Source organism: Urtica dioica, chromosome 8 (assembly GCF_054948205.1).
Source record: "Urtica dioica subsp. dioica isolate 48M chromosome 8, U.dioica_male_clone48M_v1_H2, whole genome shotgun sequence".
Classification (NCBI taxonomy): Eukaryota; Viridiplantae; Streptophyta; class Magnoliopsida; order Rosales; family Urticaceae; genus Urtica; species Urtica dioica.
The window spans coordinates 21,346,917-21,361,999 of NC_142763.1; the positions used below are offsets into that span (position 1 = coordinate 21,346,917).

At 41.3% G+C, this 15,083-nt stretch overlaps 1 long non-coding RNA gene across 1 annotated transcript; it reads left to right on the forward strand.

The window, feature by feature from the left end:
* Positions 1–5,881: 5,881 nt before the first annotated feature.
* Positions 5,882–7,589, forward strand: LOC149388513 (uncharacterized). Its single transcript, XR_016300815.1, has 3 exons — positions 5,882–6,020; positions 6,600–6,732; positions 7,407–7,589. It is a non-coding gene; the product is annotated as an uncharacterized LOC149388513 (long non-coding RNA).
* The last annotated feature ends 7,494 nt before the right edge of the window (positions 7,590–15,083 follow it).

A 15,083-nucleotide genomic window follows, 5' to 3' on the forward strand; every position in this document is an offset into this window, starting at 1 on the left:
TTGTTTCAAAATGTGATTTTACGCAATCTGCTGTTTGAACGGAAATTAATAATTAATCAGCACCAAACAAATGTGGCTATTTGATATGTGTTATTTTATACCTATTTTATTAAGTGTTTCAATATTGTTTTTTTTTTAGAAGGCCGGGCATGTTTGGTTTAAAATAAAAAAATGGAATGTTAATGGCAATGGGAATGATAATGGCAATGACAATGGAATGGTATTATATTTTTTTGTTTGGTTTGTAATATTAACTCCAAAAGAATGGAAAGTAAAATTTACCATATTACCATTTTCATAACTTTACCAACTTTCTCTTCTTTATCACTACCACTTCGTCTTCTTCTCAGCATGGACTGATACAGTAAAACAAGATGAACTAAAATGGACTTTAAACCATATTTCTCAATAAAACTTCAAATCCATTGTCTATTTAGGAGAATAATCTGAGGGCCCGATTTTTTTTCCCTTTCATTGGGTGTTGTGCAGGCAAAACCAGTTTCAATTTTTTTGGATCTTTACTGGTTAATCTCCCATGCCTAACAATTTCCATACACAAACTCGACAAAACAATCGATAAAAGAAAAAAATGAAAATATGTTGAAATCGCTTTGCGTTCATCTATGAACCTACTCTAGACTACTCGTCTCCGTCGTCTTCATCGTCGGCGTCGCATCTTCTCCGGCAAGAGAACGGCGGCGAAGGCGGGTGGTGCCGAATGTCTCGTCAAAGACCTTCACAACCTCCCATATCAAAGTTACCATTTGCGGTGGCTCGGCTGTCGACGGCGCCTTCGAGATCCCTCCGGCGTCAATCTTCACTGTCGCCGCCCTGGGAATGATCGTCTCCGTCGTGCTCTACGAGAAGGCGCTCGTTTTAGTTTTAGATTACAAATATAAATATATATTAAATAATATAAAAGGTGAGTTTGGGAAGAATATTTCATTACACGGTGGAATGGTTCATTCATCCCAATTTATAAAGAATCAAATTAATGCAATGATCATTCCGTATAATGATGATTACCTCATTTAAAAATGAATCAAATAAAAGAATAATAAATTTAAGGAATCCATTCCATTCCATTCCCTTAAAAAGTCACCAACCAAACATACCCTAAATTCTTTTGGTTATCAGCCATGGCACCTTTGACGTCTGTTATATTTTTTTTTTTGAGGAAACGTGGTCGGAGCCACGAAAATTCATAAAAGCCCTCACGTATGGTGGAGGAAAACCGTGATTACAAAGATAGGAGATAAACAGAAACCAACGGAAAAGGAAAAGGAAGCTCAAAACAAACAGGGCCCTAGGAGACCATGCGGGACCTCAACTCGCGATCATCGGCCCTAATGGCCTCTTCCGAACAAGGCAGGACTAAACCCAGCCAGGTCGAGGACGAGTGATGGTTAACCGCATAACGCGCTAGATTATGCGCAGCAACATTACAAAGACGAGAAATATGCATAATGCGAAAAACCTCAAGCTCCCTCGCCTCTCTGGAGATGCGGAGCAAGATCGTCCCAAGCTCTGTCGCAGGCGTCACGCCCTCATCAATCATCCTCACCACCCCCAAGCAGTCAGACTGGATCTCTGCTCTCCTGCCACCGACGCTGCGAACTAGCTCTATGCCCTGGAGGACAGCATACGCTTCCGCAAGCTGGGGGGAGAACCCCCTAGCCAGGAAAAGCGTCTGGGAGGCGATCACCTCTCCGGTGTGGTCTCGAACAATACAACCGACACCGAAGCCTCCACGGTCGCGAGCGAGTGCCGCGTCGACGTTAATCGAGAGGGTCCCGTCCGTAGGGGGGTCCATCTGGGGGTCGTAGTCACCCTCGTGTTCGTCGGAGACTCCCCAACCATAGCCGCTCTGTACTCCTCGAGGAAGCTCGCCGTCCACTGGACTAGCTGTGGCTGGCTCCAAGCTGATCTCCCGGCCAAGACATTGTTCCTGTGGTTCCAAAGTTCCCAAATAATGGTAATGAAAAGCTCATGGAAACGAACCTCAAGGGTCTCCATCGCTCTGAGGATAGCGTCGAAAACATCGCTGTCTCTAAAAGGCGGAAGAATGTGGCCGAAGCCCACCTCTTTCCAGACTCTCCTACTCCACCTGCAACCCAAAAACGCATGGAAAACAGTCTCTCTCGCCTCCTGACAGACAGGGCAGCTGTCGTCAGAGGTGATCCTCTTTTTGGCTAAGACTGCTCTGGCCGGGATCTGGCCTAAACAGACTCGCCAACAGAAGAGTTTCACCTTAGGAGGGACTCTCAGCTGCCAGAACTTCGTCCACCACTTCTCCATCACCGTCGGATCTGAAGAGTTGGCGACCGGAGTACTGGCTCTCTCCATCGCAACACGGAAGCCGCTCTTGACGGAGTACTCTCCGTTCTCAGTGAAATGCCAGCGACGCACGTCAGGAGTGCCCTCGCCCCCACACGGAATGCTCAGGATCGCAGCAGCGTCCTCCTCACCGAACATCGTTGTGATAAGATCAACGTCCCAGCTACCGTCGGGTCTCATAAGCTCAGCTACCCGCATATCGGGGGGAATCCAATGGGGGTCAATCCAGGTGGCCGGTCTGTCCCTCGGAACCCAACTGTCGCCCATGACCAACACAGACTCCCCGTCCCCGATCCGCCATCTCGAACCGGACTGAATGATCTCACGTCCCCAGAGAAGACTGCGCCAAATGGAAGAGCTGCACGAGCCAGGGAGAGCTGTCATAATATCACCGTCGGGGAAGTAGCTCTGACTATAGACTCGACCTACCAGACTATCCGGTCTCCTGAGAAGTCTCCAGACACTCTTAGCCAAAAGGGCCTGGTTGGACTTCTCCAGATCTCTAAAGCCCATCCCGCCCTCTGACTTGTGTCGCGTGAGGTCCTCCCACTTGCACCAGTGGATCTTCTTCGTCGCCGTTCCACCCCCCCACCAGAATCTGGCGATCGCCGAGTGGATGTCTCTAATCAAACGCAGCGGGATCTTGTGGCACGAGGCCACGTAACTGGGGATCGACTGAAGGACGGATTTAATGAGGACCTCTCTACCAGCCTGCGAGAGGGAGAGGCCATTCCAACTCTTAATCTTAGCCCAAACACGGTCTCTCACAAATCCAAAAAGCTTCGCCTTCCGCCGACCCGTGAACGCGGGAAGACCCAGGTATCGCTTATGGCAGTCCGTCTTCCTGACACCTAGGATCTGAGCCAACACCTCACCCTCCTCATCGCTAACCTCCGTACCGAAACAAACATCGGACTTCTGAAAGTTCACCATCTGGCCCGAGGCCATAGAATAAGTTCGAAGAATGTCAGTAACCCTCTCACACTCGTCAAGAGTCGCTCGGCAAAAAACCAAGCTATCATCCGCAAAGAGAAGGTGAGACACATGGATATCCCGGAACCGGACTCCTAAAATCGCTCCGGAATCCTCACTCGCTCGAAAGAGGCTCGAGAGACCCTCAGAGCAGAAGAGGAAGAGGAAAGGAGAGAGAGGGTCCCCCTGGCGGAGGCCTCTGAAAGGAGTCACACTGCCTCGAATGGAGCCGTTGATGTTGAAAGCAAATCTGACTGAGGTAACGCATCTCATGATAAGGTGCACCCAACGCGTGCTGTATCCCAGTCTCAGCATCATCGACTCCAGGTAGACCCACTCAACCCTGTCGAAAGCCTTCGCCATGTCGAGCTTGAGAGACGCACACTTTCCATTACCGAAGCGTTTCCGCTTCATCGTGTGGAGAGCCTCGAAACCAACCATGACATTATCGAAGATCAGTCTACCACCAACGAAAGCGCTCTGGGACTCAGAAATAGCGACGTGCATAGTAGTCTTAAGACGGTTGACCAAGCACTTGGCCACTATCTTATAGATCACGTTGCACAGGCTAATCGTCTCGGGTCCTCGACTTTGGGGATTAGGGTGACCACAGTATCATTAATGGTGGCCACCTCGTCCCCGTCGTTAAGAATCCCAAGGTAGGTCTTCAAGACCGATTCGCCTACTACGTCCCAATATCTCTGGTAAAAAATCGCGGGAAAGCCGTCACTTCCCGGGGCCTTGATCGCATCCATCGAGAAAAGCGCCTTTTTCACCTCCCATGGCTCAAAAGGGCGCTCCAACTCGGCGTTCAAAGCCTCTGAGATCCTAGGCTGTACGTCCGCAGAAACTAACTCGATACTCTGCGAAGAAGGCCTCGTGGAAGAGAAAATGTCACCAAAGTAACCGGAGACGATCCTCTCTATCTCAGTGTCTCCACTGTGCCAATCCCCGTGATCGTCCTCCAGTCCTCTGATAGCGTTCCTCTTCCTCCTAGCAGAAGCCTTGCGGTGAAAAAGCTTCGTGTTCTTATCCCCGCACCGCATCCAGGACACTCTGCTCCTCTGTCTCCAGTACTGCTCCTCCTTCTGAACTAAGGTGTCAAGCTGTCTCTCCTCCCGTCTGAAGGACTCCATACAGAAGTTCGGGCCCGAAAGACCCGCAAGCTCAACGATCTTCTTCTGCTTCTCAATCCTGTCTCTGATCTCTCTGTTCCTCTCTCCGCCCCAGCGGGAGAGACTCTGTCTGCACTGACAGATCGCATCAGCTAAGCTCGGACTCTGATCACCACTCTGGCCCGTCTCCCAAGCTCTACGGATCCGCTCGTCGCACTCAGGCTCACCTATCCAAGACTCCTCAAAGAAGAAACCCCTCGGCCTCCTGCTCCGCCGGCGATCTCTGAGACCCGCTGTAAGCAGAAGAAGTGGTCTATGGTCCGAACTCCAGAACCTCAAGTGTCGAACAGTGGCCGAAGGGAAGAGATCGCTCCACTCGTGACTCGCGAGGCATCTATCCAAGCGCTCCTCTATACTTCCTCTGCGCCAGGTGAAGGGGTCTCCCTCATAGCCTAAGTCATGGATGTCGCAATCCGAAATCATCTCTCTGAAAGAAGACAACTGGCCGGGACCTCTATCTCTACCTCCTCTAATCTCAGAGTTGGAGGCGACTTCGTTCATGTCGCCCCCAACTAACCAAGGACCCGTGTAAGAATTCCGGAGGCGACGAAGAAGCTCCCAAGTATGTCTCCTCTGAGTGCTCACTGGATCACCGTAGATCCCCGCAAGTCTCCAACTCTCGCCTAACTCATTAACCAAATCTCCCTCGATGTGATATCTCGAAAACGTCCCGAGTAGGAATCTCACAGGCTCTTTCCAAAGTAACATCAAGCCTCCACTCCTACCAAGACAGTCCACCGTCATACAACCATCAAAACCCAGCAACACTCTCACTCTTTCAGCCCCCTCACTCTGTAGTCTAGTCTCCGACAGAAAGATAAAATCGGGACTATGATCACGAACGTGGGCGAGGAGGGCTGACCTCGTCCCGGGGTTGCCTAACCCCTGGACGTTCCAGATAACGCCTATCATCGCGTTCGGCGGCCCTCGCTCTCGAGGGGCGCCGCTCTCTCATCAGTAACAACTAAGGTCGAATCTAACGGACTAGAAACTTCCAAAGTGCGAGTAACAGAAAATAAGTCTCTCCTCCCTAGGTCATGTGTGGCAGAAAGTAAGTCTCTATGTCCTATATCAAACTGAAGCGCAAGAGAATGAGGGGAGATAGATGGACTTACCTGAGTGTCGAGCGTGGATCTCAACACTCTCCCTTGCCCACTCTCACCATCGGACTCGGGGCCCGTGTCAGCTACCATCTCCCACTGGATCACCCGACGAGTGGAAGAAGGGCTCGCCTTGTTCCCGTCGGTGTAGCCTCCCTCATTGGTCTCACCTCCGCCGGCTTCAAACATGCGTGCCATCTTCTTGACGTTCCCAATTCTGACCCTCTCGCTCGATTTCCTCTTCCCCGACCCACCTTCATTGTCGCCGGTTTCTAATTTTTGAGTTTGAGTTTCAGAAATTTTAGGGGTTGAGTGTTTCATCGAGGTATTGGACAAATGTTAGTGATTCTGAATTAATGGATTATCTCGTGTCACAGGTTCGGAGTTGATGCTTCTACGCGGAAGCATTGGACTCGTTGTGATATGGAGATTATAAGTAAATGACTAATTTATATGTTCCGGGTCGAGTTTATTATCGAGATGTCTGGAAATTTCTTTGGGTTGTATTTGGATTTAATTTTTGAGCTAAGTGAGAATTTGAGAATTACTGTGAGAACTCAGAATTTACACTCGTTGAACTCAGATACGTAATAATTCAAAAGTTGGTTATGTTGTACGACGATATTAATTCCCGAATTGTTGTTGAACGGGTTTTGTTGGATTTCAAGAAATTAAGCAGAAATGTATTTGAGACTTGTTTATGAGTTTTTGGATTAAAACTCGACATTAGTTTGATGTTTGATTTCTCGGTTTTCGTTATAGAAATGAGATTAGATTCGTTCAAAGGAGAACGAACTTGCTTATTAGAATTATTTCTCGGTTTTGAGATTTATCGTAGTTTCTCGTTCGAGTTTACACGTTCTCGTATCGTTTGAGGCTTTGTTCCGAGGACTTGGTTTCCTTATAATTGGATATGTCTTTGGGTTCTACGATTATTAAATCGTACGTTTGAGTTTGAGTATTGTTGACTACTCATAGGATTCTGATTCAGGATCGGTTTGATTTACAGTGATAGGACTCAAGACTGAAAGTCGTTTAGAGGGTTCACGGAGTAAGTGAACGTCTGGATTCTCGGTTTTAGTGAACGTTCGGGTTCACAAGACGAGCGAACGTCTCATGGAAGAGCGACATAGACGCTTACTCTCGAGGTAGGTTATTATAACCCTTCTCTCCTGATTTTATGGTTTGGCCTCAAGTATATATTATTTTCGAAATGAAAATGTTTGTGAACGTGCCACGAAACCTAGAATCGTTTTCAAAATGTGGCGGAACTTCAACTCGGGATATCCGATTATGAAGTTGAGAATATTTTCGATATTATACATATATCCCGTATTTGCGAAAGAAAATGTTTTGTATATCCTGATAGAGCCGGAAACGTATATATATGAAGCGGAGAGTGCAATCGTATATATATAAGGGTGTGGAGAGTGCACCATTCTGATCAGAGGACTGTCACGGGTTATGTTGACAGGGGCTCAGGAAATAGTAGACGTTTAAATGGGCGTAGATGCACATTTAAATTCAATTGCATTTCTTGCATTTACATTTCTAGCATCAGCATTCCGTCATTTACATTTCTGTCATTTACATTCATGCAATTTACATTCCTGCAAGTTATACTTGTGCGGGTATGGTGATTTACACGTATAAGACTATTATTATACTTGTACGTGTATGGTGATTTACGCGGGACAAGAATATTATTATTATAAAGTAAGTATTATTTTCGAAAATCTTTTTTTAAAAATCAAACCATTACTATAGTACCTACTGAGCCTCAGGCTCACCCCTATTTCCCTCAAATTTTTCTTATAATCAGGATGTGAGAAGGAGAAGGGTTAGGAAGACCTCGGAGTTAAGTGTGGTCGAGAGTTGGAAGGTTTTCGCTGGATAGTCTATCAAGTGTCGAAGGTTGGTTTTATTTTTCGTTTTCTTTCTTTTATCTTTGGACTTGTAAAGTAATCAACTGAGTATGCACCGTGGGTTAGTTTTGTAAAGTTTATTAGTGTTTTTTTTTTATATATTCTAATCACGCCTCACTTTTCCCGGGGTGTGACAGTTTCTTCTATCTAAATCTTTAATCGAAAAATATTTTTATGAAATACAGAATATTTTCCGATTATTTTCAAATCAGTGCACAGACCTGAGACCTATTCCCGATTTTCAGACTTTAAACGCTTGCCGTGGATTCAACAAATTTGGTTTTGCGTTGATTCTTTTTTGAAACGTTAGGTTTAAAGGTCTTCTATCTAAACCTTTATTCGAAAAATATTTTTATCTAATAAAGAATATTTTCTGATTATTTTCAAAACGGTACGCAGACAGTTTTTGACAAAAAATTTAAAGTTAGATTCTAGCACTTCTTTTATTTTTAATAAATAGTTAAAAGGTTATTTTGGCCGTGGTGCCTTTACAAAAAGTGATCCAAAATATGTTTTATACGTACTGGATTTTTTACAGAAGTTTTCTCAGAGTTTTAATTTTTCACCGAAACCCTAATAGCCAAGGGTATTTTCGTAATTTCACGTTGAATGTCGTTTCTGAAAACTTCCAGAATCTAAAGTATGTCTTGAATCCTTTTCTTAGCTGATCCCCGATAGTCTTTTACTCCGATTAGGTTCCGAGTCGTTTTGAGCGTCTTTTTCCTTCGACGATCTACGATCGTAATCTTCGATATCCAGGTGAGAATAATCTCACTGCAACACAGATTAGTTCAAAAATATATTAAGTAGTATATGATCTGAATGAGTTTATAATATTTTTTTTGAAATTGTTATTGTTTGATTGTTTGGCATATGTGTGTTATGGTATGATATGTTATGTATGCGGAGTTTATGATATGATAATGTATAGTAGGTTATGTAATGATATGATATGGTATGTTACGATAAATTATGAACGATATGTTATGATATGCTGAGTTTATGATATGATATGGTATGGTATGTTATGTGATGATATGTTATAAATTAGAATACTTATATCATGTTCTTTTTCTAGTCATGTTATCATGTATATTTTATGTCATATGTCATTCGTGCATGTAACGAAAATAAAAAGTGAAAATATAAAGATAAGCAAGGGAGTCGTATCGCCTCGAGCTACGGAGGTCTTAAGGAGAATTTCTCGAGCCGACTTACGGGCCCAAATATGGAAATTTCTCGGGCTGAGGCCCTAATAAGTTTAAAAGATAGAGCGAAGTGTGGGACTTTATAACCCCCATCTCTTCGTATCTAAAGTGTACACTGAAATTGGTACGACTACCCTAGGGGCACCCCGAACTAAAAGTTGATAGAATCAAGAAAATAAAGATCAAGTCATCAATTAGTTTTAAAATACTAATAATCGATTCATGCATTGCATTACTTTTTTTTTGTAAGCTTTATATTATTCTCGCTGAGCGTAAGCTCATCTCTTCGAAAAAAAATATGCGTCTGTGTTGTAGGTAAACAACTCGCAAAGAACTGAGTAGGGTGGACTAGCGGCATCGATAGCGAGAGGGCGGGTCATGGTTTCCATTCACGAAATAAGTCTTCCGCTACAAGTTATTAAGAAATAAATTTTAAGGTTTTTGTTTTCTTTATTAAGAAATAAGTCTTCCGCTACAAGTTAATATTTTCCAGTTCATTAAAGTTATTTTATGGATTACGTTTTACTTTGCTACTATCTTTGGTTTAAAATCGGTATCTCATATTTTCTGTTTTCGTTAAGTACTTCTCAAGATATTTTGAAATGCAATCTATATGTTTCTTTAATGCTTTTGTTTCTTTTTAAGATCTTCAAAATTTTAGTTCGCCTTGATTCGATGTGTTTTAAAAAAAAAATTACTCCAAATTTTCTAAAGAATTTTCTAAAGTTTAAAAAGTAAGTTAAGTAAGACGGTCCGAAAAGTCGGGTTGTCACAGTTGGTATCAGAGCGACGAACCTATGACCCCCTTCGCTATTCGATCGCACGGCTACCCCGTACTCAAGTAAGTTAGTATTATGTTTTTTTTAATTTATCTTAGTCGTATTTTTTTACTTAGATGGAAAATGTTCAAGCTGCTCATGGACAAGGTAGAGGTAGGCCACGAGGCCGAGGTAGAGGAAGAGGCAGAGTTGCCGCTGATGTCCCAGTGCAAGATGCTCATCATGCCGCTCTGTTTCCCACACAACAGGGAGCAGTAGAGAATCCCAACGGTCCAGCCCCCGGACCTCAGCCAGCTGCCCAACCAGATCTGCGGTGCTCGTTACTGCATTGCTGCGACGTATCGAAGCTCAAGAAGCGGAGATACAAGAGTTGAGGCACCACCTCCCCCAAGTGAATGGAAATGTGGAAGAGGATCAACAAGCACCACCAGCACCTCCTCAGGGCGTACCTCAGATGGGCCAAGTTGTTGTGGCTGATGATCTTTTCGAAAGGTTCAGGAGGATGAGAGCTCCAGATTTTGAAGGAGCTACTGATCCTTTAGTGGCTGATGAGTGGATGTCAGAGATGAAGAAGATCTTCAACTTCATGAATATCTCGGAAATTGAGAAAGTCATATGCGCGTCTTTTGTTCTGAAGAAGGATGCACGATACTGGTGGGAGACAGTTGCAGCTAGAAGAGACACACGCACTATGTCTTGGGAAGACTTCATCGAGGAGTTCAACAATAAGTATTTCAACATGCGAGCGATGCACACTCAACAGAAGGAGTTTGCGGAGCTGAAGCAAGGGACGATGACTGTGACTGAAGCTGTGAGAAAGTTCAACCAGCTGGCAAGATTATGCCCTCACCTGGTTCCGACTGAGTCAGAAAGAGTTCGAAGGATGATGGGAATGTTCCGACCGGAACTGGCTCTAGCTATTGATAGTGGAAGTCATCCACCATCCACTGTTGCAGACTGTCTCGAACGTGCAATGCGTGCTGAATACCATTTGGTTAAGTGAAGGAGGAGCGAGACCGGTACATCAAGGCACGGAAGGAAGAGAAGACTCAAAGTAGGGGAATATGCAACAATAAGAAGTCCGACGAGCGTCTCTTCAACAACCAAGTCGACAAGGCACAATATCTCGAGAATGAAAACGGGAAGAAGAGGAACCATCCTGAAAATAATGGTAACACAAATTACAAAGTCAAGATGGAAAATAGGTCATTTCCGAAGTTCAACACATGTGGGAGGATACACCCAGGAGAATGTAAGATGGGCAGTAGACAGTGTTACAAGTGCGGTCAGCCAGGACACTTCCTTAAAGATTGTCCGAAGCATAATTTTGAGCAGAATAATCAGAATGGGCGACTTAACTTCATTCAATCTGAAATTGAAGGGCCACAACCAGCAACTCAGACACCACCGCCACCTCAAGGTCGCATCTACGCCTACACCAATGTCGATGCCCTAGCCAGCACTTCGGATGCAGTAGTAGGTCCGCTGTGACGCCATTGTATTGTTTGACTCAGGTGCTACTCACTCCTTTTTGTTGGAGTTGGAAAAAAAATTAGGCTATAATCTAGAGAAAACTGGAAAAGTTTTATGCACGGTCTTACCGTCTGGTAATATTTTATTTATTATCTTTGTACTATTTAAAATAGTACCTATAATAATTAGTGATAAAGAGTTAAAGATTGATTTCATCGTCTTATAGATGAAATTTTTCAATGCTATCTTCAGTATGAGAATAAGACAAGAGAACGCAATATTCCGAGCTCTTTCTATAGCGACTTGCTATGTCCGAGTAATAGTTCTTAAAGTTCTTCTCGCCGTTCTTTGTTAATTTTCGGGACGAAAATTCTAATAAGTAGGGGAGATTGTGAAATCCCAAAATATCAAGCTTAATTAAAAGGCTAAAATATTTGTGTTCGAGTGATTTTTTTAAGTAAAGTAGTATTGAATGATTTTTTTATTTATTTATTCATGTGGTAGTTTTTGAAGTTTTTCTTTTACGTATGCTTTAGGGTATTTTTTTTTTAAATTATAATATACTCTTTAGATTACAAAATATGGATATTATGTATATATAAGTTATATATATTATGAATAAATCATGTTGGTATAAATTATATACATATTTCACATATATTATAGTTATAAATTAAAGATCATGTACGTAAGTAATGTATATATATATATAAAAACGTAATACATAATATATATGCATATTACGTATATATATCATTATATATATATATATATATATATATATATATTATTGTAAGTAATATATACATATTAGGTGGTCCTATATAATATAACAATCAGCCAGCGTGTATGTCCTTATTATAATAGTAATTATTATATATATATTTTTATTAATAATTAAAAGTAGGATTAGGGTTTGGGCTTTTAGGGTTTAATTAAACCATATATAAGCATCTCAATCTTTTCTTTTAACGCTTCTTCTCTGCTCTATCTCCCTTATCCCTCTCTTGGTTTAGAAATTCGCAGCTCTTTTTAGGTATGCTTCCTTTTCTATCTGGTTCGGATTTCTTGAAAACGATTTCTTAAAGGTTTCAAAAAAATTGTTTTTGCGTTGATTCTTTTTGGAAAAGTTAGGTTTATGTTTCTTCTATCTAAATCTTTAATCGAAAAATATTTTTATGAAATACAGAATATTTTCCGATTATTTTCAAATTAGTGCACAGACCTGAGACCTATTCCCGATTTTCAGACTTTAAACGCTTGCCGTGGATTCAACAAATTTGGTTTTGCGTTGATTCTTTTTTGAAACGTTAGGTTTAAAGGTCTTCTATCTAAACCTTTAGTCGAAAAATATTTTTATCTAATAAAGAATATTTTCTGATTATTTTCAAAACGGTACGCAGACAGTTTTTGACAAAAAATTTAAAGTTAGATTCTAGCACTTCTTTTATTTTTAATAAATAGTTAAAAGGTTATTTTGGCCATGGTGCCTTTACAAAAAGTGATCCAAAATATGTTTTATACGTACTGGATTTTTTACAGAAGTTTTCTCAGAGTTTTAATTTTTCACCGAAACCCTAATAGCCAAGGGTATTTTCGTAATTTCACGTTGAATGTCGTTTCTGAAAACTTCCAGAATCTAAAGTATGTCTTGAATCCTTTTCTTAGCTGATCCCCGATAGTCTTTTACTCCGATTAGGTTCCGAGTCGTTTTGAGCGTCTTTTTCCTTCGACGATCTACGATCGTAACCTTCGATATCCAGGTGAGAATAATCTCACTGCAACACAGATTAGTTCAAAAATATATTAAGTAGTATATGATTTGAATGAGTTTATAATATTTTTTTTGAAATTGTTATTGTTTGATTGTTTGGCATATGTGTGTTATGGTATGATATATTATGTATGCGGAGTTTATGATATGATAATGTATAGTAGGTTATGTAATGATATGATATGGTATGTTACGATAAATTATGAACGATATGTTATGATATGCTGAGTTTATGATATGATATGGTATGGTATGTTATGTGATGATATGTTATAAATTAGAATACTTATATCATGTTCTTTTTCTAGTCATGTTATCATGTATATTTTATGTCATATGTCATTCGTGCATGTAACGAAAATAAAAAGTGAAAATATAAAGATAAGCAAGGGAGTCGTATCGCCTCGAGCTACGGAGGTCTTAAGGAGAATTTCTCGAGCCGACTTACGGGCCCAAATGGGGAAATTTCTCGGGCCGAGGCCCTAATAAGTTTAAAAGATAGAGCGAAGTGTGGGACTTTATAACCCCCATCTCTTCGTATCTAAAGTGTACACTGAAATTGGTACGACTACCCTAGGGGCACCCCGAACTAAAAGTTGATAGAATCAAGAAAATAAAGATCAAGTCATCAATTAGTTTTAAAATACTAATAATCGATTCATGCATTGCATTACTTTTTTTTGTAAGCTTTATATTATTCTCGCTGAGCGTAAGCTCATCTCTTCGAAAAAAATATGCGTCTGTGTTGTAGGTAAACAACTCGCAAAGAACTGAGTAGGGTGGACTAGCGGCATCGATAGCGAGAGGGCGGGTCATGGTTTCCATTCACGAAATAAGTCTTCCGCTACAAGTTATTAAGAAATAAATTTTAAGGTTTTTGTTTTCTTTATTAAGAAATAAGTCTTCCGCTACAAGTTAATATTTTCCAGTTCATTAAAGTTATTTTATGGATTACGTTTTACTTTGCTACTATCTTTGGTTTAAAATCGGTATCTCTTATTTTCTGTTTTCGTTAAGTACTTCTCAAGATATTTTGAAATGCAATCTATATGTTTCTTTAATGCTTTTGTTTCTTTTTAAGATCTTCAAAATTTTAGTTCGCCTTGATCAAATTTTCTAAAGAATTTTCTTAAGTTTAAAAAGTAAGTTAAGTAAGACGGTCCGAAAAGTCGGGTCGTCACAAAAATTAAATATGATGGTTCCCGGAGGAAACATAAATTGCATATGCAAATGATATGGCATGTGGATATGGACGAATATACATATTTTAAAGATAGAAATTTCAAATATACATGCCAACTTTTGAAATTTTCACTAGGACAAAAGACGTTATCCGGTGCGACGAATGTCGCACCTAATGCCTCAAATGTCGCACCTAAAGGTTTATTAGGTGCGACAATAGGTGCGACACTGTCGTACCTTATAACCCGTCGCAGAAGGTATTGGGTGCGACATGTCGCACCTAATAGGTACCCCATTAGGTGCGACACTTTCAGGTGCGACTTATCGCACCTAATGCCCAAGTTATTTTCCTGCCAAATTTTATAGAATTGGCGGGTAATGGCATATCGGGTGCGACATGTCGCACCTGAAAGTTTTCGCGCCATGGTATTCGGTGCGACAATGTCGCACCCAATACGTTTGTTTAATTAAAAAAAAAATACAAAATTAAAAAAAGTAAATTAACAAAATAAAAATGAATTACATAATTCTAAATGAATTAAAAATAAAAATTCAAATAATATTAATTAAACAAAATTCTAAATGAATTAGAAATAATATTCTGAAAATAGAATTCTTAATTAAAAATACAAATTCTTTCCAAAAAACGAAAAAAATGAATTCCTATTTTTTTTCTTATAAAACTTATCGATAGTAGAATTTCCTCTGCCGAATAAGTTGCCAGAACTTCGAGAACCGCTTCCGCGTCCTCGTCCACCGCTGCCTGACGCGCTGCTGCTCGTTCCGCCGCTTCCGTAAGGACGGTCTCGCAAGTAATCCATAGAACCTGGCGTGGAACCTGGCGTCTGCTGATCCGTCCCACCTGGTTGCGATGCAGGCGGAGGTTGAGGAGTCGTGGGAGGCTGGTTGTGCTGCTGGCTGAGGAAGGCGATCTGTTGCCGCATCAGTTAACCAATTTCGACAAATTAGTTAATTCGTTAAAATATATTATCAAAAGAGTTAATTTTCTTGAGAAATACCTTTTATTCTACCGAAAATTCGGCAGAGTTTCCCCTAAAATATTGACTAACCAAAATCTGCAATTAAAACAAAAACACATATATAACCAACCAAGACTATCTTATTAACATACTAAATACTAAATTGAACCTATGTAGC